Source organism: Cyanistes caeruleus, chromosome 1 (genome assembly GCF_971803275.1).
Source record: "Cyanistes caeruleus chromosome 1, bCyaCae1.hap1.1, whole genome shotgun sequence".
Lineage (NCBI taxonomy): Eukaryota > Metazoa > Chordata > Aves > Passeriformes > Paridae > Cyanistes > Cyanistes caeruleus.
Window position 1 is genome coordinate 88,938,731 of NC_141701.1, and position 26,619 is coordinate 88,965,349.

At 41.3% G+C, this 26,619-nt stretch overlaps 1 protein-coding gene across 8 annotated transcripts in view; it reads left to right on the top strand.

Annotated features, from left to right (window-relative positions):
- LOC111923796 (uncharacterized) overlaps positions 1-26,619 on the top strand; it is a 108,286-nt gene that overhangs the window by 55,141 nt on the left and 26,526 nt on the right. The window lies entirely within an intron of this gene.

The window sequence follows — 26,619 nt, forward strand, 5'->3', positions numbered from 1 at the left end:
TGGAGGCATCTCTTTCTTGGGGAGTGCTGTGACTTTCACTTCCCTACAGGCACCTGTGAGATGAGCTCCTAGTCATGAGATAGCTCCTATTTGTAGATAAGGCTCTCTTTGAAACTGGGATTCCCCTTCTGCCAAAAATACCCTGTAGCATAAACAGGCATAGCTCTGCCAATTTGCACCTTGCCTGACCTCACCTTGCTCTTCTCAGGAAACAAATCTACGCTTTCTACCTCTGTAAATGAAATCATTCCCTGCGCCCTGTTTTCCTCTTGGGCATGTGAAAAGATGCATAAAAAGAAATATGCACAAAAAACCTGTGTATGTGTGTGATGCAGATTCTCGGAGGAGCAGAAGCAGGCTTCAGTTGGTTCAGTTCTTCCTCATCTAAGGAAGAAATGGGAGATGGAGAGATGGGTATTTCTCAGTACCATCTACCCCTGTGGTGTATTTCCCCAAGTTCCATTTTTTATAGTCCCCTGTGTTGCCCAGAAATGGCAATAAATAGCTGCTGGGGAATTCCCTCCTGCAGAAATCTCAGGAAAACACCTTTGCCCCGTACCTAGGAGCAGCTGCCCTGTTTGCCCTTCCCTTTCCCCATGCACCTACCAAATTTCTTGCTACCCTTTCTGCCCTCTTGAGGTTTCTATTGCAAAAGTCCCTACCCTGTGTTTTGTTCCAACTGGCAGCAGAATGTTGAGCACTTCCTTCCCCCTTGTACAGAGACTGCAATCCCCAAAAGATCCTTAGACCTTCCCTGCCAGGCGAAGGAAAGAGGTTGATCATGTGTAGCATCTGGACAACTTTCCCCTTGCTGCCACACCAGGAAGTAGGTGCAGGACTGAGGTTCTCTTTAACTACCCCTTCTGAATTCTTTTTTCCAGGTGTGATTTTATGTTAATTCAAACTAACGTCCCCAAATTGTGCTGTTCTTTCCCAAAATATCTACAATAATAAAACTCTTCTTCTCAGTGTACTTCGGTATAACTAGAGCATTTCCATCCCATTCTCTTTCTTGAGGGTTTAAGTTGGGTACCATGACTGACTGAAATCTGAAGCAAAGGTGGTTTTGGAATTAAGTTAAACAACTTTATTTTAGCACACTGAAACTGTAAATACTGCTATCAGATTCCTTTTTGGTATTGACAACATTTACTTTTTGATGCTATTTCCAAAACAAAATGTCAGCAAAACTTGATGTCTTGGCAGGATTTTGTGCTTCTCTGATTTTGCTCTAAGGCTGTTTTCCAAGGAAAGTAGTGCTCTTCCAATGGTGGTTTTGCTTTGCTGTATACTTACTGCTTCAGTCTTCTCCCACATGCAAAAAGTGCATTTTGCTGTAACAATATAATAAAACTGATTACAAATGATGCTGATAATAGGGTATTTATACTGACGTTTACATTCTAGTAATTGATTTTTTTTGTTCTAGAGCATTTTTCCTCCACTCTGGGCTTGTAAGTGTAGTACAGGGCAGCAGTGTACAAGGATGAAGAGAACATCTGCTACCAGGAGAAAAGTGGCAGATATTCAGAATATCAGATAGCCTCTGGTGTTCTTCCAGGTGTTCACTGAGGGGGAGAAATAAGAAACCCTTCATTTTGATCTCATTGCTGGCACTGAAGTGCCAATGGAGTTCAAAAGAACTTCTCATCTTAAGAAGGAGAAAGAAAGAAAGAAAGAAAACTTTCAAGATGTTCCTCTGAATATAGTTAAATGGAAGACATCCAGATTATGGTCTTTCACATCCGCTGATCTGATCCTAGGAAAGAAAGATGGACCAGGGAGAAGAAAAATAATTCTAAAGCACTTTTGACTTGGTATCATCAAATTGCACACTGTTCATCAGCATGAAATCATTATTTGCCTGAAAAATAAGAGGTCAGTGCAAGTGTTGCAGAAAGCTTTTACAAAAATTCAATTCCAAATTTCTACCAGAATGCATCCTGGAATACATTTCTGGAATACATCGTCCTTTTCTGTTTACTGCCTGCAAATGGATTTAATGGTGAGAGAGTTATAGAATTAAAACCAAAGAAAAGGGAGGGATGGCAAAATCACAAGCAAACACCAGAGTAGTCCCAGAAAAGCAGATTTTGAATTCATCATAATCATAAGTGTGGAGGTTTTTTTTTCCAAAAACTATGGAGTTAATCATTCAAATACAGTAAGACACTGGCTGATTTGTGTGTTCAATCAAGACTAATCACCACAGCTTGAATTTTGAATATTAAATGTTTGTGGAGTCTGCTCACAAATTATGTGCATAATTTTTGTCATGTAGATTGAGTTATTTGATGAATTATGTCAGACGACACATGTCTAAAAGTTAGGAAGTGCTGGTGAACAAAATGCACACAGAGAGAGAGGTAATTTCCTACAAATAGTTTGTTTCTGAGTTGATACCAAGATCTGCAGGTCTTAGTTTTTCATCAATAGAAATTGATGAGTGTGGCTGAGTTTTTGCTGGGTAACATTTATGGGGAAGCTGTCTCCCTTCAGAGAAGATGTTGGGAGCTGCTGTCTGCTGCTACACTGCAGAGCTGCTTCCTCAGAGCTGTGCAGTCACAGACTGTTTGGTCTGCTTGTGTCCTGCATCTCCTCCTCATGTTGCTGCCAATGGGAGCCCAAGGAGGTAGGCAGAGCTCATGAGAATTGAAATTGCAGGAATAAAAGAAACAGCCTTTGGTATATGAAGCTGATGGTCAGTCAAGTGGAACTAGGAATTAGAAACTGGCTTGATGAATCAGAGAGAATCAATGGCCTTATTAAAGGAGCTAAAGTGAGTTGGTAGGTGAGAGACAGTAAAATGCAGGAGTTCATCAGCTTGTGAAACCAAATCAAGCAGTGAATGACGGAGCAAGAAAGAATATGAAAACACTGTGCAAGACATAGAATCGCAGAATAGTTTATATTGGACAGGGACCTTAAAGATAACCTACTTTCATTTCTGTGTCACAGTCAGAGACACCTTCCACAAGATGGATTATTCCAAACTCCATACAACCTGGACTTGAATATTTGGCAGAAAGTGTTGGATGCAACTGTGGATGGGGTATCCACAGCTTCTTTGCTGGCTCCAGGAAAAAGATGTACAATGCTGCTCAAGGGCTGTGTGAGCTGGGTTAAAAGGCATGTTCTTTAAGTGTGGCTGAGGTGCTCTCTCTGCTTTGTGTAAATGAGATGACTTATCAGTGCCTGGCTGACTGCTTCCCTGGGATGTCCAGGCCTTTCCTTGGAGTGAAGCATTTTAGCACCCCTGAGGCTTGTGTGTAGATAGTATTTGTTTCCAGTAGAGGCAGGCAAATTCTGTGCCTGTGCCTTCCTGTGATTCCCTCCTGGATTTACCGTGGCTTTTTGAGTGTGGCTGTTGTCTTGTACCCCCTTGGCTGGGTAGAATCATGCAGGAGGGATATTTCATATGTGATATCCATGTGTCACAGCTGAAGCCCATCTCTAGGATATGAGCTTTGTGAAACAGCATGATTCAGATTTTCTAATGCATTTTGTAGGGTTAAGGACAAGAGTAATGCTGTGATTTGGACTCTGCTTACAGGATAGACTGCACAGTTAATCGAGAATTTCATGTTTTGGCACATTTTGTGTTTGTGGAAAAAGTCTGAAAAAACCCCTGACATAACAATCAAATGTGTATGGTAGAAATGAAAACATATGCAATATCTTTTCCAAAGCACTGATTTTGAAGCAGTCCTGTCAACTTAAATTTCACTTTGTTATGGACAAATACAAAAAGAACTAGAAGTATATCTGTAGGGAAGCCCTGGGTCCTCTGATTGCCACTGACTTCCTGTGACCTCCAGAACAATGAGTCTTCTGAGGGTGTCATCATTTGCATCCTTAGGAATGTGTCTGTGATTTGCCACAAATTAGGCAAGATAGGCAAAGGAATGCAGAAGATGTTTCTCTCTCTCTCTCTCTCTCTCTCTCATTTTTTTTTTTTTTTTTTAATTCCAATGTCAACAGCTGGTTTTCATACAGGATTCTGTCCCTTCCCTATTTCAGCCTTTGCAATTGAATCCACCAGTGACACTTAAGTGTAAATAAAAATGAAATAAACTTGATTACCAAAGCTGGCATACAAAGCATATGAAAAATATAAGCTGACATATATAACATAAGCAAAATGGATCAAGCTGATATTTTTTTTTCATTAATAGGATATTTTCGATTCTCAGTCTAGGCAAGTACATTATTTATTAGCCCATTTATTTGGGTTGTTAAAGTCACACTATCCTTCTAATGAAGAATTAAGTAGGATAGCAATTGGGATAAGAAAACCTGTAATACAAGACAAGACAATACAAAATTGTTTTAAAAGTGCAGTCACTGCAGTGAAACAGTACTATAGATCTCCCTGCTAGTGATAAGTGAAAGAGGCCTCTGTCTTTCAAGAAAAGTTCATCATTTCAGTCCCTGGCTGCCCCAGACACCTTCTTGTGTAAGACTCACACCTCAGGGCAACTCATTGTGGTATGCTTTTACAAAAAGTCTCAGAGAGCAAATTGGAGGCTTCATTCTCAGCCTACTGAAACCTGGAGAGATGGCTCCTAATTATTTCCACTCATGCTGGAGCAGGGATGTTATTACACCTAACAGGAAAACTTGAAATTTCTGGGAAATCTGTGCCAGCTTCCAAAGAGTACTTTGTCGAACATATTGTGAAAAACATTTCCTAAATAAGGGACAATTGTTTGAAAAGTTTGTTACCACCACAAATCAGTAAAGTCCACGAGTTAGCAAGCTGCAATTAAAAAAAAACCAAACAAAAAACCACAAAAAAACCCAACCAAAACCCTCATCACCGTTCCCAAGCAAATAGTCCCAAGGTTAACAAGAGTATGCAGAACTGCACTAGTATATGTTATCAAAATTCAGAAATGTATATACTGGTGGCTGAAGGAACCCCCAAGTGTGGAAGATTGGTGAGAGATCTGGTCAGGTAACCCCATGTTTAACCACTTCTTCAGTCTTACATGGGCTTGTATTTCCCCAGGGGAAGAGCAGAAGGGTGACTGAACTGAAACTTGCTTAGTCACTCCTTTGTCCACAAAACCCATCTGACCTATGTAAAATTTCCGAGTCTATCACCCCTACTGCCCCTTGTGATAGGACAAGATGATTAGAAGTTGTCTGTGTGGTTATTGGACATGTTGGTAATTCCTTTTGATGGCCCAGTGCCACAGGCAAAATGTTTGGAGAGGCAAAAAAGGTAAAATGCAGAGAAAAGAGAAACTGGGCTTGTTTTTCTCATAAGAAGTGAAAGGATTGATTGGTGTCATGGGGGAAATTAATGCCTACCCTGACCATGCAGTATCTTCAGGTTTGCTTTATTTTCCCTTAAGTGGGAACCTATCCCTGATTTAATTTAATTAAAGAAATAAATCCCAATTTATTTCTCGTGGAAGGATGGTTTGAGTGAGATAAGGCACTTTTGTGCACTTACATGAGGTAAACAAATGCTTTTGAGTGCACAGATACCCATCTTCAGAGACACTCAAAAATCTTCTGGCCATGGTTCTGAGCAACCACCTCTGGGTGACCTGACGTGAACAGGGGAGTTTGACCGGATGATCCCCGCAGGTCTCTTCTCACCCCAACCAGGCTGATGTGATCCACCTCCAGAGTTTTCACTTAAAGCTTGTCTTCATGGGGAAAGGATGGGTGCCAGTTCCCAATAACTTAATATTGGAAAGAGAAAAGGAATACTAAGAATGGCAGAGCCTTTTCAATGTCTCAGGGTAATGAAAAGTGAACTCCCTTTGTTTTAGACCATGCTGTAGTAATTGTGTGTGTGCTTCCTCTGTTGATAAATCTCTCCCTAACTCTGGCTGTGACTTCTCATAACATGAATATCAGGGAAAAAGATTAAATATATGTCTAGCAGCAAAATTAAACTAACAAAAACCCCACCCTCAATGCAGCCTTTTCCAACCCCAAGCTTGGAATACAAAAGGGGAAACATGCCAGAATCCAGTTGTGCTTTTAAAAGCTGTTCTTTCTCTACAACTTCACCCACTCTGGAGCAAATACAGGAAGAACAGGATTCTGACTTTTCTGGTTTTTAAATAAAGCTCTTTTTCAACATCAGGTGATGTTTGTCTAGGGTTTCTCTGACCCTGGCAGTGCAGGCAGTGTTCATTAAGTTAGAAAAACCTGTGATGTCCAGCCCCACTTAGGTCTGACAATAGCAATGGCTGAGGTAGGCAATTAATGATTACCTGCTGCTGCTCCTCTGTTTGCTGAAGGCCCAGGGGATATTAGAGTATAGGCTTTGCCAAAGACAGTGCAGGACAGGCACTTTATTTTGGAGAGAAGTGACATGATAGGCTGAGAACTAGTTGGAAAAGATATGAAAACATATGAATCATGGGGTGTTGAAACCCCACTAAGCAGAACCTTCTCGGTTCTCACAGTTCTGTCAACGAGTATTTTTGTAGAAATTTAGAACTGCAGCATCTCAAACTCTTCTCTAAATGGATGGTCCATTCCTCCTCTTCCTAAAAGACAAAAAAGACAAAAAAAAAAAAAAGGAAATGTTTTTTCAATCTATCACTTAAGGATAGCAGGGAGTCTGGTGCCCCTCTTTGCTTTCTTGCTGGGGAAGTGCGAGATGTGGCAACTGGGAGCAGTGTTGTGGAATGACTAATGGAAAGGGAGGTACTATAATTTGGCATCTTCCATGGCACATAAGCAGTCATTTTAGAGATGCTTTTTCCATACAAATGTCAGCATTGCTAGCAGTTTTTTATTTTCTGTTTGTAATCAGCTATGTGAGCAAGACCCAAAACTATCTACAACTGACTTACACATGTAAGTGTGGCATACAATAGATATGCAGGCTTCAAAATAAATTCAAAGAGCAAATTGTCCTTGTGATTTTTCTTGTTATAAAACAATTTTATGATTCCAGAATTTTACTGGATGGATAATATGTTGTTTCTCAAGCTGAAAAAAAAAAACCAAACCCTGGAAATGAAAATGAAATTTAGAGTTTTCCACCTGGCAGATCAATAGCTTTTCAACATTTTCCTTTTCTTGTGTTTCCCAAGTGAATGCCTGTTATTTGGAAGCATAACAAAAATAAGACAGAAAATGACTGTAGGAAAATTCGAAGCAAAGTCTTTATTTAAACAACTGTAGCACACAATGAAGCGATGAAATCTGATTTCTTTTTTTTCCTTTAAGAAAAGCAAGTGAACAATGCTGTATTGCTGCACAACACTCTTGATTTGTGGGTGTTGGACTGAGCAGGCCCCTTTCTAATGGCAAGAGAATAGCTGGAGTCAGTATCTTGAGGAACATGCTCCAAGGTGGCATTTCCAAAGCATCTAACGTAGATGTCCACAGCTTTTGCTACGTGCTTGGCACTGGAGACTTTGATGGTGTTTTTACATGGCTAGCTGAGTGCATGAAAAGAGATCCCTAGTAATGCTTAAGTACTGCCAAAAAAATAGGATTTACCCATGGCTGCAGAGATGTCTCCAGGAAAGTCTGAGTTCTACTCAGAGGGAAGATCTGGCCAAGTTGTTTATGCAATAACGCAAGAGTATTGTTAGCTTTCAAACTTCTAAATCTGCCAGAGAACTCGATGCTATTGAGGGAGCAGAGTTACCTATGTGGTGGTCTGTGGGTTTTTTTTCTTTCTACTACTCTATGACATTGCACTTTTAACCTGAAACATTCATTTGCCTTCTGCACCTCCCAGCTTGTGTGCAGCTGTGCTTTGCTGGTGATGCTCAGGAAAACACCGATGTCAGCAGGAAGGTCTTGCACACAAGTGCACCTGCTGGTGGCTCTGAGCAGGGTCATTGGAGTGACTCGGTGTTTCCAGTGAGTTAAGAAAGCAATGCTCAAAACAGCAGCTGTTAGGAGGCACTTAACGGGGCTAACACAGTGGTGGAAACAAAGGTATGGCCAAGCCCAGTATTCCTGCCCAGATCTTAGAGTGGCTGGAGCAGGGTGGTTGCTTTGCTGAGCTGATGAGTGCTAGGGAGGGAGGTTGCTGAACAGTCGGAGAGTAGATCTTGGAGCAGGGTTGTGACTCTGCCCAGCATCTCCTCACCAGGTGAGTGAGTCCCAGTGGTCTCTTGCACAATGGGTCACCCTGCCCCACTACCCACTGGGCCTTCGATAGGGGAAGGTTGGACAGGAACAGAGGCGACACCTCACACCACTCGTTTCCTGGGAAAAGTGGTTCATTTCCATATGCAAGCAGGCAACAGTGTCTAAGACAAGAATGCAAAAAAGCTGCCAGCTGCCTGGAAATCCCTGAGATCATCAAGGAGGCTGGATCTGTCCTGGCACCACAGATGAGGTTGCGGGCATTACAATATTACAATATTTACTCTCAGCTTTTTTCTTTGGGAGAAGGGAGCTTTTACCCTATAGTGCCATGGGCTGCCTTAATACTTGTGGCATGAGGACTGAGATACGACCCAAGGAGAAGACCTGAAGAGGTGAATAAGCACCAACTATAACAGGCAACTGCTGCTCTCCCTGTCCAAATCCAGCAGAGCCACTACAGAAACATGCTGGATCTGGAGAGCATCCTTGGTAAGAGAGCAAAAGGAGCATGGCTTCTGGGACACGGTTTGCTTATGGAAACATGTGCTGCTTGGGAATGCCAGGGGCATGTTTACATCACCTTTCCCCAGCACCCCAGCTCTGTGTTCACCCCCTTGCCCAAAGGGAAAAAGGAGCACAAGAGCCAAGAGCTGGGTGTGGAATGCATGACAAAGGTATGAAAATCTGGGGAGAGTAAGGAGGAATTTGGGCAATAATTGTGGAACATCCACGGGCTGTGGCAGCATCTTCTTCTGCATAGGAACCTCTCACAAACAGGACTGCTTCATGCAGACCCTACTGACCCTTCAGGCTTCTTCTGTAAGCTCTTCCCATTAACCATTTCTGAAGGTACTGTGATATCTGCTTGACTCTGCAAAAGAGGAGGGCTCAGATTGTCCATCAGTGTGTCTGTCCTCATCTTATGGCCTCACTCAGCAATTATGTTTGGTATTGCACATCCCTCCTATTTGATTTGATTTAAAACCTCTGAGGAGCAACAAGTTTTGCCTGATGGGTGCACTCCCAAAGCCACAAAAAAGGATGAAGAGAGTGTCATGGTTGAAAGCAATGGATCTGGATTTCTCAAACATCTGGTGGGTGATTTTGAGGACTCAAAAGGGAGCTGATTTAAGGAGAAATGATTTTCAGAAGGCTGTAGGCCACTTTGGCTATATGAGGGTCATTAGGAAGAAAACTTGATGTGTTCCAAATCACTGAAGCTTTTATTTCTAATCTTGGCTATATTTTATCCTAACCATCACCCTGAATGCTACCTTTTATTCAGGACAAGTTGTCTTTTCAGCAGTGTTTAAATGCATTCTTAATGTGAATTACCATGTTTTATGGTAGAGCATCTGAAAAAGAAAGAGGCTTGAAGAAAGCTTTTTGCTGGCAATAAATTAGATCCAAGTTTCTGTGATAAGCTGTAATAGCTCTTCAGAGCAGATGTATTTTATCAATTTAAGAACACAGACGGAGAAAACATGTACTGAGTTCAGACTTTTGAGAAAGTATTTTCATGTTAGTGTGTTCACAGTCAACAATAAATCCAGAGAAGCTATGATTGTCTTCCAGTTAGACATGATGCAGCTTGTGCTGTGTCTGTTATTTATATATAGGATGACAGAGGCACTTTTCAAGCCACAAGTTGCTCCTTAACACAAAGCTGGGTGCTGTTGGAAATGATGGGCTGTTGGCCCAGTTTTGGTCAAGGGACAAGGCATGCCCCCAGGCAGATAACTCACCCACATGCAGGTTTATGGACCCACAGGGCACAGGAGAAGCCTCTCTCAGTTATCTGTAATCAAATTTCCTGGCTCAGGAGCCTTCTCAGCTGCTGTGGTTGATGCCACATGTGTGAAATATGTCATTGACACTAACTTCCTCCTCCTCTTCTTCCACCTCCTCCCAAATGTCTATGTTCCCAGCCCCCAGGGAGAGAGGCTGGCAGTATCTGCCAGCTTGGGCTGTTCTGGAGTTGCAGCCATGTCCTTTGTGCCAGCAGCATGTATGCAGCTCATCTGACTCAGAGGGGTGGCCCTGAGGGTGATAAGGCTGTAGGGGGTGTGGGAAATCCCAGCCAGGCTGTCCAACCCTGAAGATGATCTGCTGAGAAATCAACACAGACCCACTCTCCCAGGTGTTTCCGTGGCATTTGTATGAGCTTCTTCAGAGGAAGCAGGTCTATCTTCCCTGGATTTTATACAGTGGGTGTGGAACATGGTCCTTTCCCTTGCCTTGTCACCTTCTCATCTAATAGTGCCAGTCTGAAAGTGAGGTGGTTTTGCTCACCTCTCAGCTATACAGGTTGACAAACATCATCAATCAACATTTTTCTTACTTTTTTTTTTTTTTTTCCTTGAGAAGAGAGTGTTTTGAAGAGAAGTCTGCTCAGTTTTGCACAGCTTTGTATCTGTTTTTCAACTGGGCTGTGAAACTAGTCAACAGAATTTTCATTACTTATTGTCATCAAAAGACACTGGGAAACAAGGGAATATTTTCCTAAACACAGCGTTGATTTCCACACCTCTGTAGAGGATTGGGCTCCCACAAATTTAGGCAAATCCCAAAGAACCTTACAGTACAGACTGTGTGTCTTCTGTGTCTGAAAAATTTTCCAGCCCTACTGGCAGACTTTTTTGTTAAAATTAGAGAATTAAAAGAACAGAAAAGCAGCTACTTTGAATTTCATTGTTTTCTAGCATGGCTTTTCTAAGGAAGCAAGACTTAGGCAATCATGTTGTCTGCCTGGCTTGAACCTTTCAATGTTTGAATCCTCTGGTAATTTTTAGGCACATTTTTCAGAAGGGGAAATGTCTGAGATGTCATTGAATTCCATCAGTCATGTGAAAATTAAGAGTCTCCATTAAAAAAAAAAAAAAAAGGCAAAATGTGTGCTCCAGCATAGGCAATGTCTGCAGCATGATTGCAGATGGTGTTAACTGCTGGAACACCCACATGAGAGAGAAAGACTTTATGAATGTCCCAACCACAGGAAAAGCTTCCCTGGGAGTTTGAAATCAACCACAAGACACAGATCTTCAAGAAGCCAGATTATGTTAAACTGGGGTGTGTGAGGGAGTAGCTCTCAAATGTCTGCATTTTCCCCTTGCCAAGGCCATCCCTATATCATTTAATTTGCTCTTCATCCCTGAGAAATTTGCTCAGATCTCAAACATCTAAGAGAGTTTTTCCCTGAGCAAGGTAATGGTTGCCAATAGATGCGTACATCCAAAGCAAGCAAGGAGTTTTTCAGAAACCCTGCTGGGCTGAGGTCAAGCAGAGTAAAGAGACGTTTTCTCTCCTCATTGCCTCATTTGGTCTTCTCCCACCCACAGACAGGCAGACCTGGGTGAAGATGTTCCCAGAGGAGCAGCGCTGATGTGACACTCTTGGTCACACCGCTTCCTCCTTTAATTGTATTTGTTTCTGTTTCACTCTGTGGTTGGACCAATAGGGGTTGTCCAGGGTTTGCACTTTCCACTTCAGTTCCTTCTTTCTGTGTAGAGGAAACTTGCAACTTCCCCTTATGACATGATGTGATCATGTGTAGATCGTGACTGTCTCTATGAAAAGCATCCCCTAGTCCTTTTCCCCTTTAAGCTTAATGTGAGTGACCAAACCATATTTGTTCACAATTATTTGGCACAGAGTGGAGCAGCTCCAACAGGAAATGCTGAATCTTTAAGCAGAGTAGCCAGCAGTCTTGTGGTTCACAAATCACTGGGGAAGGCCCATGTTAAAATCCCCAATCTGCCTGATTTGGAGAGGGAAGTTGAAGCAAGAGTGTCTGCTGGAGTGTCCCTTTCTGCCAGAGTGAGAGCTGGCTGTTCTAATCCCAGGTCGGGATTAGAACATCAGATAAATGCCTATATAAAGTGTAGGATAAGAGGCCTGTTAAAGAAAAGCAGAGAAAACAGAGCTCCACTATACTTTGCCCCTACCCTGTCCATCTCAGTGCTGTTTGTAGATGGTCACAGACAATTAGATCCAAGATAAAATGTGGAAAGCACACAAGGATCACTGGAATGAGAGATGGTTTAGCAATGGTCTTGTCAGTATTAGGCTTATGGTTGGGATCTATGATCTTAAAGGTGCTTGTGAAACCAAACGATTCTATGATTCTCTGTCTGATCTGTCTGCTCTTCTGCTCTTTGACTGCTGGGCTGAGTCATCGCCGGCATATTTCCCCACCAAGAGGAGTTTCTCTTTTCCTCTCTCTAGGCTCTGTGCTCCTCAGGACAACTATTGCCTCTACTGATGGGTTTCTGTAAGGCCTGTCACCATGGGCAATGTTGTGAGACCTTGTACCATGGTTCTAAAATGCAGAATAACAGCCCCTGTAGAGTCTGTTTGTTGCCTGTACAGGTCTGGTTTGTGTTTAAATAGGGTTGGGAGGAGATATTATAGAAGCTGCATAAAAAAACTGCTTGCTCCTCTCTGGGCTGAATAGCCTTCTGGGTGGTCAGGAACTTTGCAGGCAGGGAAATGTGACATTTGCCTTTTTCTCTTTACTGGATTTGGCCCCAAGGGGCAAGAGCCGGAGGCTGTGGTTTCTGCAGTCGAAGATTAGTTTTCTAAGTCACTGTCCCTGGCAGATAGGCATATCTACATATTTACTCTGGAATGTGATGGTGAAGGTTCTATGCTGTCAAGGTGCTTTCAAAGAATAAACATTACATGTTTTAATTTGACATTAAGATTGGAGCAGGAATTTAATTTCCCCTTAGATGTAATCCCTGTTTAGAAAAACATCTCCATGTACCAAACAAAATCCAGGATTTGGGTCCCAGAAAGAAAAAAATAAAAGTTATAGTTGTATACCTCCATTCACTCCATTTTCTGCAACAGCTGAAACTTTCAAGAGACAGCAGTCAAGGTACTGAGCCAGATAAACTTTCTCATCCTCAAGCATCAAATATCTTCTAGACACATTCAGATGAATGGCATATTCTGGAGTTCAGAGGAAGAGAATGAGAAGACTTTTTTTTAGAAGGGCTAAACTTCATACATCACTGTGCATCCCTTCACACCAGAGGAGGCTTCCTTTTTAAATACTGCCAGTGCCAAGGGTGTTACTGTGGCTTACTAAAGGATAAGGCTTGTGTGAGAATTTGCATATGAACCCCTTAACTACAGAAAGTGAAATGGTGAATTTTAAATGGCCAGAAAAAATTCTTAGCAAAGCCACAGGACATTACTTTGTTTGGGAAAATTCAAGAACATGTGACCTCAGGGTGCAAGGAGCCCGAATTTTTCTTAGGGAAAGGGGCAAACTTTTAAAAGCTCCTGTTACAAATACTGCAGCAGATGACTGAGCCTCAGACAGCAGAAATAGTTTTCTGGACTTTAATTTTTTTTAAAATTTAATATCTCCTGAAAAAAAAAGTTGATTACTTTCTGCTGGTTGGCCTAAAACTGCTCTGCAAGTCTATATAGGGCACATTGGGCTTTGCAAAGCCACAGCTTGGTGCACACAAGGTCTGTCTCCCACCATCGCCCTGCAAACAGGTGATGGAGCAGCCCCAGCCGCTTCTGAGTCACTGCCGTGGCACAAACAGCTTCTCTGTTCTCACGGGTGGGAAAATACTTGTCCCAGTAGTGTTTGGGCTTTCCATAGCTCCAAGGGTGCTTGTGGTGTTATAAATAGCAGTGGTGGGGCTATTAAGGGGTACAGGGCTGTGACTAACACTGTTTGAATAGTGTGCTCTCTGCGGTAGATTTATGTTTTTATTTCCAGCGTTTGTCCAGCATTTTTAATCTTCTCTTCCTGGAGTTCATGATGAATCTGGAAGGGAGAAGGTTTGGTTTCTCATTTTGTGAACTGGAACAACCCTGAACGTTGGGACTCCTTACAGATCTCTCTCCAAAGGCACCCCACAGTATAAAGCGATGTACTTTATCCTCTCTCCTTTCCTCTTGGTTGCTTTAAAAATGTGCTTTTCACCAGATTAGCCTGAGTGGTAATTCTCTGCCAACTCGCTCTGAATCTCACCCTCCTACGTGTCATCTCTGACAGTGTAAAGAGTCTCCCCCTTCCCAAGCGTTGGGAAAGAGGGAGGGAGGACAAAGGCAAGAAAGCCTCTGGCAGAGGCTGTAGGAATGGCTGAAGTTAAAGCTGATGGTGCCTGATCCGCTGCATGTGCCAGGTCACGCTTGACCATGGCAAGGTCTGAACCTGGCACAGGATGAAGTGAAGCTGCCTCGTGTTTCCACAGCTGGCAGGGCGCGGTCACAGATGCCACCTCCCTGCAATGATGTGTGTGGCTGCTGTGTGAGAGGCAGCAGAGAATATTGAAGTGAAACCCGGGATTCCTCCAGCACAGCCTGGCATGCCAGGGAAGGGTGGGATCTGGCAGCAGGTAACACCAGCACACGGCTCGCACTGACGAGGTAGAGCACCAAGGACATGCCAGCTCTCTCCCTCTACACACAACTAATGCCCAAGACATCCCTTCTAACAATGAGCTCTCTTGACAAGCAAAATTGAAAAAAAAACCCCACAAAACCCATTGCAGAGGAGCTGACACAGATTAGATCTCAGCATTAGGTAAAATATTCAGCAAGAATACCTCCTGCTGGGTTAGCTTGGGGGAAAAAAGCACAGAACAAAAATTCAGTGCAAAGGAAGAGTGCAGATTTTTAGATACGGATGCGTGAATTTGAAAAGCCTGTTTCTTAAAATAAGGAGGGCTCAAGAGTGTTATGTATGGGGTAAAATATAATGTGGAATATAACTCAGATATGCAGATGTAAGAGTGTCTTTCAGGATTAGGTGTTTTGTAAAAGCTTACTTTTTTTTGTAAATAAATGGAGCTAAGAAGCCCTACTGTCACAGACTTCATCTAACAAGAAAGAGTCTAATTATTCCTCAAGATTTAATGGCTTTTAATGAAGATTTCAAACCTCCCTAATAGGAGTGGAAATATCCACTGGAAAATGTATTCTTAATTTTCTCAAAATAATCTAGAAATCCTAGCTTTTTAGTAGGATCGAAGCTGGCCTTTGAGGAACAATTTGAGGCAAATAGGAGTATTAGAAACATCTTTGTAGAAGCCAACAATGACCTTTTCCCCAGCTTTTCCCACATGTTTCAGGTAGGCACAGATTTATTAATGCAGACAAGTGTTACCAATTGCACCCTGAGAGAGCAGGTCCAGTCAAGGAGAAATCTAGTTTACATACCTTACCTTCACCCCTCTGTGATTATTTTGCTCTCTATTAAATGGTTGGCTGGATTGCTAATTAAAAAGACAAAAAAAAACCGCTTTCCATTTGCAATAGATTCAGGGCCTTAATTTCCTTGGAGGTCTAACAACGTGTGCTGTTGACATAGCCCAAACATTCACATCTCAGTTATCCTGAAAAGGGGCTGCAAATAGGATAATGAGCTTAACAGGTGGATCAGGGTGGGAAGTCGGAGAGGCCGACTCCGACCTGTTGCACTCCTCCAGCAGCAAAGAATGGAGGATTATGCCCTGCATGGGAACATCTGTGCAAAAACACCCTGCTCTCACCTTTGGTGCTGCCCTTTGTCACATGGGGCTGTCACCAGCTCACACTGTGGCCCACAGCCTTGCAGGAGGCTGAGTTCTGGGGACATCTTGTGAGGTGGCAGCTGTTTTTCTGCAGATGCAATGGGATGGGGGAGGAAAAGAAAGCTTTGTGGTTACCCCAGTGAAACCAGCAGAAGATACTGGCAGGTGTGGCATCTTGTGAAGGTGGCACAGGCTTCCCGTTGTGTTTGCCTTATTTTAAAGCATGTTGGCAGGTCTGTGTGCATGTGTGAGCTCTTACCTGCTCAGCCCATCTGAGCAGTCTCTGCCCAGTGCACACCACTGCTACTGTAGCACAATTTATTTCCTCCCGCAGAGAACATGGTCCAGTGGCTGTGGCCACTCGTCAGAAAAATACAAGTCAAGGTCTCATACAGCCTGACAGAATAGAGCTTTCTACAGACATGAGAAGTGAAAGAAGTTGTAGGGGCATGAAAGTGGGAGCTACTCTCTGCTAAAAATTCAGCTCTTACTGTAGTTCAGTCCTGGGACCCTCTGCCATCACATGGGAGGTTCTCAGCAAGGTACACCTGAGCTGCTGACCCCTGAATCAGCAGGATGCCCCACAGGAAGGGGCTCAGTGGAGAAAAAACAGCTGCCATTTAAAGCTCTTGGCTTCTCTGCCAGGTTCAAGCACAAGCTGCAAGATGTGTGATAGCAACTGAGGGCAGAACCCAGGGCTGGGAGATTTCAGATAGGCAGCCAGTGGCCTCTGCACTCCTTCCATTCTTAGATGTTCTGAAGGGCCTGAAGGGGATACACATCTTTGCCAGTTATTGATCACAATCCTCCAGCTTCTCCACGTGTCTGACCCTGCGTTTGAGGGCAGAAGGAGTGTGCCCTCATGATGCAGGATAGGTGAAATCATTGCTTGGGGATTGTCAGAGAGTGCTGTGTAAGAGCCTTATGTGTTCATCCTCTGAATGTGCCAGTTTTGCTCAAACTTCAGGAGACAATCTTGTTGTCACCTTTAAGGCAGTTTCTTCCCAGAGAAGCTGTTACAAATGGCAATAAAATTTGCCTTCTGCTTTCTGCTTTCAAGATTTCTTGGGTCAGGGCAGCATCCTACAGGCAGTCAAGAATTGCAGTGCAAGACTGATTTCTGACTTGAGGGCTGCCTGCCCCAGCTCTGCCCAAGGAGGGCTATGTAACCCTTAAATAACCTATCTGCAATCAGAAGACAGCCCAAATCCAAGCTGTTTGCATACCCTCCCCATTCTGCAGCTTGGCAGGAGAAATGGAGGTGGATTATAATCAGAAAAGGAACATGTTCTGCCTGTCAAGCTGCCAGAGCAGTCATCATACTACATGACGATACTACATGGGATGGCCAGGATTTGCTGGCCTAGGGGTAATTATGCAAATGTATTCAGTTTTTGTGGAGAAAAATGGACTTGTAGTCAGTGTTCCAGTTAGTGACACAGTATCCAGGCTTCTGAGGGGAAGGCAGAAAGAATCCAGTGGTCATATGGTCACCCCCTAGGCTGGTGGCTGTGGCTCCTTGGTGATGCTTCCTCAGGTCCCCAGGGACAGTACAGGTGGCCTAGAAAGTGGCCAAATGCTCCAAGTCCCCATGCAAACAGAGCAGCGGTGCTCCTGCCCTCTGTGCAGTGTTTGAGGGTTGGGAAGGAGATGATGTCTGCCGATGAACAGATGTCATGAGGGACCACAGTGCTGGTGTGGCCAAGCTCAGCCCTGTGGCTGTGCACCAGAAGTGACAGATGCTCATTTGTTAGTCCAGCATGTGTGGCACGTGTTTTTATAAATGTACACACTGCTCCCAGGTTGTGGTGCTGAATTCATCCAAGTTAACTTCAAATTGTTCTCGGTCTATTTACTGCTATAATTTCTTTCACTAGATCACTTCTGTTTTCATAAATTATACATTACAGATTATACATTAGCGGTCAAATACTCTAGGTTTTGTTCCATATTCATTTTTTGCCTTTTTTTCTTTTTTCATGCTGTTCAACCAGCTCCAAAACTTATATTGGAGGAAACAATTTCAAGAGATTTTATTCTACCTACCTTTGTGCTATTGAATGCCAATACAACTGCAGATTTCTGTTTCATAAAAACAGATTAAAGGCAATGTGAAGTATAACCTCCTTTGTGCCCAGCTTGAAAGTTAATGGAATTCCATTGTTTCACTCTTCCATGATTATAAAAATTCTGCCTTATATTGCAGTCTGCAAAAGCATAAATAAATCTGTGTTTTTATGTATGTAGATGATCACTTAACTGTTTCAGAGAAAAGAATCTTTCCAGATTGCTCTGTCTGGGTATAGGAAAAATGTAATCAGTAGTGCAAGTAAAAGAAGCAGCAAAACAGCAATTCTAGCTACCCTACTCTAAAATATCAAATGTGGGCAAGAAAACAGAGTTTAATCAGTATTTGCTCCAGTGTCTCTCAAAATAGGATTCCTTTTTTCTCTGTTGGGACACAGTTTATCATGGCACAAGTGCAAGTAAATAGTGCACTACAGGTCATCCCTTACTTTGAGCTGTGGGCAACCAGCTTTGCTGAGTACTTGGTTGTATGTGACTCCTGCTGATCCCTGGTCAGGCAGAGGGTAAAGGTAAGAGTAACTCTGCAGTCCTTCTGTCTGAGCTGCTTTGCTGCACAAGTAAGTCAGTCACTAATAATAGAGCAACTGAAGCCAAGGAGCACAGCAAAGCAAAGCAGGGATTTGCAGCAACCAGAAAGCACAGATTTAAATGGTCAGGAAGAGGAATAATTGCAAATTGCAGCATATTTTAGTGTTAATGTCAGGTGCAAAGCATTAAGGAGGTAACCTAACAGCATGTGCCTGTGCAGACGCACGCAAAATGCTTGCCTGTGTCTTAAGGGTTTTGTTGGCATCCACCTCAATGATCCCCAAATGCAAGCAGAGCAGAGACCTGACCTAATAAGGCTCTGGACATCCCCAAGGATGTAGTTGGAAGTCGAGAGCTCTCAGCATCCTGCAGCGCCAGTCTCCCAGTTAGGATTAATGCAACTACTCTAAGTTCTGTTAAAAATGCTTTGTTATTAAATCCATTTGGAGAGATTAGCTGTATTTACTAGACAGACACTTCTCTCATCATATGCATTGTCTTATTTTATGCTCATAAGCTGTACTGATACTGGAGAAGACCACATTTTGTGGAGGATTTTAGAAAAGGTATTAGTAAGTTGAAAAAAAAAATAAAAGCCATTAAAAAAAAAAAGCCATTTGTCTTTCAGGACCTCATTGTCACCACTCCCTGTTACTTAGAGTCAGGAGAGGACTCTTTCAGTAGCTTCTATTCTGTTTTATGAGAGCTGAATGCTGGTTTCAGATCTCTGGTATGGCACCGCTTGATGCTGCTGGCTTTTCTGCTTTGGATCATCCATGTTTCAGTTTGCTGCTGTGCTTGCAAAGAGAGAGGCTTTAAACGTGCCCCCTTTTCTCCAACTATCTTTGGGGTTTCTCTGTTTATTAACTACAGATGTATAAAAGCAGTGCTTTTTAGCTTAATTTTGGATTCGGAAACAAAAAGTACTGAGTTGTTGTGGTTATGCAGGAGAAATTTAAATGATATCTGTGGCAGCCTGGCTTGGAGAAACATTCAGAGTTAAAGAAAGAATAAAGACAGCGGAATAACAATGCATGGACTTAAAAGCACAAATTCCGTCTCCTTAAAAAACATTCACCACTTTTAGGAGTTTAAAGGCTGTTAAAATAACAGCCTGGTGGCTGTGCCACTTCTGGCCTCAGAGGACAGGATGGAGAACAATGAGCTTCTGCTGCTTTGTGTCCACTCACTATAAACCCTGAGTAGGTCAGAAAAATGTTCCTGCTGGGAAAAGATACTCAGTTGCCCTTAGTCGTGATGGGAGCTGTGACCTAACCTGTGATTCAGCACAGTCTTGTTTTCCAGGTCCAGTCATAATAGCTGTCGCTCTTTCTTGCCCAGATGTGTCAGACCATGCATCAGCTGGTGATGCCCCTAACCAAAAAGTATTTAAGCAATTGTCTCTGTGTCTCAGTTAATATTAATATTAATATTACTAAATTAGCCCTTTGGGCAGCACACCCTGTCAGTGATTCTGGCTGCAAAGCCTTTATCTAAACACCTTGACAAGCTTAAATCAGTGTTTCTACAGCAAATCTTCACCCAGTTTAAATAGACATGATGCTATCTATGTTAAAGCTATTCTATTTTACACCAAAGAGCCAACATAATGGCTCTTTCTTTCCAAAAAACAATCCTGAAAACTTTATTAGATAGAATTAACCTGAGATGTACACCCCAGACAGTTTTGCAAAATCATCTATGTTATGTTAATGCAGAAAGGAGTTTTACTGTTATTGTAGTAAATGGTTTTGTTTTTATCTTCTTAGAGCAATTATTTCACTTGATTATTATAGAAGAATTTCACCTGACATTGAGTTAAGGTACACCTGAATTCATTACACTGTCTAATTTATATTTGATATAAAATGACAATAGCTTGAAACTGTATTGACAGATCTTTATTGAAGATAATTACTCAGCAAGAATCATTCTGAATGAATTACACTGAAAATTCACTTCAATTTTACAGCACTCCAGCGATAAGAAACATAACTATACACGTTTCCTTTGCTAAATTGTAGCTATAATTTTGTTTAAAATTCTTTGAATTCTTTCAGGTAAATTTGAGCTCCCCAGAGAAGCTTGTAACACCTAAGCTCAACTTCTGAGACTTGATTAATTCACAATTCAAGATGATATTACTACAGGCAGATGTCTCACTCTTTTCCCTGGGATGGCAGGTTGTCAGTTGTTTCAGGGAGACAGTTTTGTGGGAAGGCTGAGAAAAGTGGCCACCTTCCTTGCTCTTATCCAGAAGAGGATTTGTTCCCCATTTGCAGAGCAGGTAGGAAACTGGTGGCTGCCGTGTGTGTCTGGTGATGTCCCTCCCTCTGCCCAACTCCAGGAAGGAACTGTAGGACTCAGGCTGCACCCCCAATCCCTCTCCTCTGGCTGTTTCAGTCTGTGACTGCCATAGAACCAGCTGTAGTCTCACAACTGATCATCCACACACCTTTGGGATTACAGAGGCCTTATGCTAAGCACTTTGCAAAATCAGTACATAGAAATATGAAATATGTATTTTAACTACAGTGGCTACATACCTTTTACCTCAACAGATTACAATAATTTATTCCTTCCATTTTGATCTACCAAAGAGAGCTGTCATAAGTAAAAATCAAAGATTTGCCTTCTATTTTCTTAATCTTTTAAAAGTGATTTGAAAACACGGGCAATATGAGTGATAATAGTTGTCATCCATCTTGTATTCTTTGGCTACAAACCGGCTTGTATGGAACTGGCTTTCCAATAATTACCTTTTAGAGAAATTTTCTGAAAATTAGGATATAAAACAGCAAAAAGGAGAAAAAAAATTTAACAGTAAACCATGGGAGGGGAGAGGAAAGAAGAAAGGTAAAATATCATCAGTACCTCTAAAATACAATTATGGTGTGTTCACACAGAGAAGGCATTCAGCATCCACAATGGCTTGACCTAGTAAGTAGTGTAATTGTCACTCAGACATATTGTAGTAGTATTTATTTCATGTCACATTTAAAAATTAGTTGAGTCACAAACGTTAAAAATGAAGAATAGTGAAGATAGGAATATAGAGGTAGAAGACAGAAGAATAGGGAATGATCACACTGAGAAATCATACTGAGAGTGAGTGTGCTACAGATAACTTAATTTCTTCATAGACTATTAATTAAAGGTTTATTTCCTCGTGTTGAAGTATCGTTGTCCTAATGGAGTTAGACAGAGAGGAAGAAAAGGAAAGAATGGGGTGGATGTAATTCATTATCAGAAGAGGAAAGTCACTGCATGTAATACAGTCCTTCCATCCACATGGTCTGTCTTTCCTAGTAAAACACTTCTGGATTTTCCTCAGCATCTTAGAAATAATTTATATTATTGTGCTTCAGCTGGTTTATTAATATTAGTTTTCCTCTTAGCCAAATGGGATTGTTTATTGAGAAGCATTACTGCACTGAGTATCCAAGCTATTTTAGTTTGGCTGTGCTTGCTTCCTTCAAGTCTCAAAGGTTGCCAGCTGCTTTGTGCGGAGGATCTGAGCCAGCAAATTGTTGGTACCCACCTAAACATTGACTGATGGGGGACTATGACTATGGCTCTGCACAGGAACGTGTACCAAAGGCTGCTGTCACTTTTTTGTTGCTATTCCCATCTGTTCTACCAGCCCTGCAAAACTCTTCATGAGGGATGCTATGTATAAGGCACTATGCATGTGGGGAAGAGGAGGTGGTCATTGCCTTGGAGGCCATGCACGCGCTCTTTTCTTGTTCTTCACCCCTAATGGGACAGTTTATTCCTCTCTAGTTCTGCTTTTCTGGGTCCAGTGGGGTTCTCCTGATTCATTACATTGTGAGAACCTAGAGGAACAGCTGCCTTTTGGATCCTCCTCTTCCTTGCACCACTTGGATAGCTGTGTAACTCTATTCATTTCAGCTGAATAAGTTAATTGATGGTGATTTGGTGAGAAGTGAATCCATTTCAATATTGCAAAAGTTGCTGTACGTGTTTTGCATTACCTTATATCACGTGTATTTTCCTGTCTCACAGGACACCTTTCCAGACTTAATAAGGGTTTTGCAGAATTTCCACAAGGTCTTGGCTAAACAACTGTATATTTTGTGCAAATTTCCTCAGCCTTTCTAGGAAAAGAAATAAAAATATCGTCTAGGACAATGCAAAGGATTTTTCCATACCTTTAGGCTAAGCATAGGAATAAAAAACCAAAGCCTTATGGGGGAAGATTTTGCTCATTTTCACAACCCTAATTACAGACTTGCGAATTAGATGCAGGAATAGCACTGATAAATTCTCCGTCACGTTTTATTGCCAGTCAAGTATTTTCACACATGAGTTATTATATAAAACCCATAAACCACCTGAAGGAGAAAGCAGAAACCTCACTGGAAAAAGATGCATGTGTGTTGGCCAGCTGTTGTTCCACCAGGAACCAGCTTTATCCAGTACAAAATCCCACTGTAAAAGCTAATTTGGAAGCTGCTAATCTTTACATCTGTGTAGATTTTGTAAATAGAAGATGAGGGGAAAGGACATACAGTTCAGCAGGTGGACTTAGTCTACCCTGTGGAAGACAGGAGCTTGTGGAGAATGCTTAGATGTCTTAAAAAATAAAAATAGTAGACATAGTCTGTTCAAATATGTTATATTACACTGATAAAGTAAAAATCTGATTTCAAACAGAACTGCCAGCCATTAAACTAATTGTGTTCCTCATCTTGGGCAAGGAAATGTATCCTGGTGTAGTCCAATAACACAGTATTTTAGAAGAATGATTTAAAAAAAAATAAGATTAAAAGCAAAGAAATATTCAAAAATTTTAGATCCTACATAGGGGAAAAAAAATAGAAAAAACTGGCCACTGGGCTGGAAAATCCAAAAGCTAGGCTTTTCGGAGTATTTTTCTTTGGCCCTCTGTCTTTGAACCTTTGCTGATCTGCACTTGCCAACTTCAACTGGTCTGGGGCAGAAAAGGCAAAAATGGAATATGGAACTGTAGTGAGAGAATGTTTGCAGAAGGGCTGTGGAAAACTAGAATAGAGGTGAGGTAGCAGCTTCATCTGGGTTTGGTGTTTGGTGAAAGGAAGCCCAAGAGAACCTAGAGTATGTCAAAAGATGGATGGATTTTTATTTTTTTTTTAAACAAATCCGTACTTGAAAGAGAACACAGAGAAGTAGATTGCTGTGGTTTTCATTTTCCCTGTTTCTTACATGTTTGTAACAGCCTTTTGTAAATAGTGAATAATTAAAAAAATTAAGGTAGTGTTAGAACCGTGTGAGTGATGAATATGACTTCACCTGGGACATCAAATTGAATTGGAGCAGTCCCTTGTCTAAAAATACACAGCACATAGACTTCTGTGAGAAAAGAAGAAAACAGCTTAGTTTGGGCAAGAACACAGATTCTCCTTCTTCAGGAAGTGAGGGAGCATTGTTCTGCTGGAGCACTAGAAAGAAATTCCTCTAGCAGGAAGACATCCCCTAGTTATCTACTACAAAAATTCTTGTGTGTCCTGTAACACTACTTCTACTGTGGCAATACAACTTCCAGCAAAGGAATTTTGGTGCAAACTTTTAATACTGCACATTCTCACTAAACTATAGTTTATGCTTTGAAAAAAAAACCTCCATGAGACAAAAAATAGACATTCTGACTATACCCCTTATTTTTATTGCTCAGTCTGTTCTAAGGCACCTCCTGAGTCAAATTTTCGGGACTTGGTTTCAAGTTACCCACACTTCATGATAAATCCAAGAGTAGCACCAAGATTTAAGGCTTTTATCCTTTCAGTAATGTTCTTATCTCTCAAGGTCTGAGATAAAAAGTTGGATTTACCCAGGTTCCCTTGAATCCCTATCTGTGTTTGAGGGAAGTTGTTTTTGGGAGTGTGGATACAATTTTGCTTGATTTTAGTATGGGGGGCAGTTCTTGTTTTTATTGGAAAGAGCATTGGGTTTGGCTTATGTTCTGAAACATTTTATCTTGTGGTTGAAAACCAGACTTTTGAGTTGCATATATAGTTTTGCTTAAACTCACATCACACTGTACGTGGATTTTCTTAACTATTTTTATGGCAATTCTGTAACTTACCACTTGAAACAACTAACAAGGTAGATACATGAGAACCAACATTATTTCGAGTGTTGTCTCATAGGTAAGGAAACTCACACTGACAGAATTAAAGGTAATGTTAGTGTTTTAATTCTAGAAAACCATAACTGGAAATTGAGTCACTGTAATTGATGATACAATATACTGGAGTTGAATTATTTCTCCAGACTGTTATGGAGATATCCTAGGAATTGGAAGCCTGAAGGCCAGATGCTGAGATCAGATAATATGAAGGATGTGTAACTACTGCACAGTAATGGCTACCATATAAAATAAAAATTTATCAATAGAGTGAAGAACATCCATGCTTGAAATTTCCTATGATCTGATCTTTATTTTTTAGTTTATGGTACAGGATAACTGGTTAACCTGCAGCTTTTTTCCAGTGCAATTATGCCAAATTATCAAACTGAAGTACACTGTTTAGTAGAATCTACTGAAGATGTGGTAACACTGAGGACTGTAGTTCATTAAAACAACAAAAAAACCCAACAGCAAAATCTCTAATGGACCATCCCTTAGGTTCCTTAAAGAGGTAAAATTCTTAATTTGCCCTCACTGGAGCAAGGGCAAACTGCCTAAGTAAGAAATATGGGACTGGTTTATGTATGTGTTATCATTCTTCCCCCAGCTTGACTGAAATGACCCAGTATCTCAGCCCAGCTTGTCTGGTAGCAGAAACTCCTGAGCCATTTTTCCACTACTTGACCCTGACACCAACAAATAAATCCCAGGGGCTGAAAAGGGCAGTTAGAGTGAGAAGAATAAGAAAACATATGGCAAGATCAGGATATGTGTCTGGTTTGTAATCTTCAGGAACACACCTTCGGATTTTCCCTCTTGCTCTAAGAATGCAGCTTTTAATCTTCTTGCTGCCACGGAAAAGCTTGGCCACCCTTCTTAGATAAAGCAGTCTACTTATCTCATCAATTCCCACTCACCCATTACTTATTTCACAAGTTAGAAAGCTGTCAGCATTGCATAAGAACCATCACCATGAATATTTGATGACCACAGCTGCCATAAGCATAACAAATCTGATCTACTGCTAGCAGCCATTAAATATTCTGTTTACTCCATAAATGTACACTTTTAGAAATCTATGGAGAGACACTGTCCAAGGAGATTTGAAGCTGGGTATTTAATATGAATCTTAGTTTTGAATATAAATTATAAACTTCCCTGAGAATCTATACAACATTTACATTCTCAGTGCATATTTCTGCATTTAATGAGTGCTTAGAATGCGACATCATTTTTTGCTTCTGACTATTGTGTGATGAAATGCAGTGACTTGTCAGTTTACACTCTACTGGAATGCATTTGAAAGCCATATAAATATGTCTGTGTTTTAATAGGCATGAGTATTTTAAAAGGGTGGAATAATTTTAAATTGGTTTTTATTAAATACTACGTTGTAATTGCATAATTTTCCAATTTTTAATCCTATTAGAACTTTAGCAGCTCTGCTTTTATGTGCTAAAATCTCCCTGGATTTGTAAGCAGACTTCTTTTTGTTTTGCTATCTATGTTTAATGCAGCAGAGAATTCATTTTTCTGTGCTGGAATGTGCTCCAGTGGCTTATACAGTGAATAACAACAACTCTTTCTCTCAAGTTTAGGAGTTACTTTAGATATCAAAAATCTAAAATCTAAATTTTCAGCCTGATTTGTATTATATTTATTTTTTATTGCAGAGCTAAAAAAATGTTAATGGTTTCAATTAGAAATCCAGTCAAGAGTGTTTGTTATGGAGCAGTACTCAGCTTGTGAGACATTCAAGATGACAAACTGAGGCAATGATCAGAAGAAAGTTTGGCACTCAATAATTCCCCCATAGAGAAGCTATTGAGCTTTCTTAAGAAAAAGAAAAAAAAAACCAAAAAAAACCCAGCAATTTATTTCAGTAAAGATATTGAGTAATAAGTCTTAAATTATTTTCATTCTGGTCTTAAAATGAAAATTATTTGCATAGGAGTCTTGGAAAGCAGGAAATAAAAATGGACAGTGTTCAATCAGGGGCCAGAGCAGACAGAGGTGGTTATCCTGAGGGTGCCAAATTGACACACAAATTGGCGATTTGATGTCCTTCACACTCATGCCCATGGAAAGGGCAGTAGTATTCTCCCATCTTCTATGCTGGTGTTCCCAAAGGCTACAAGACAGAATGGAAAATCTGCCTGGTGGTAGTTAACATGCAAGTTTTATCATTCGAGATGAAACCTCCTTCAACCAATGTTTACATATTTACAGATTCCCAAACTTGCCACGTTTGCC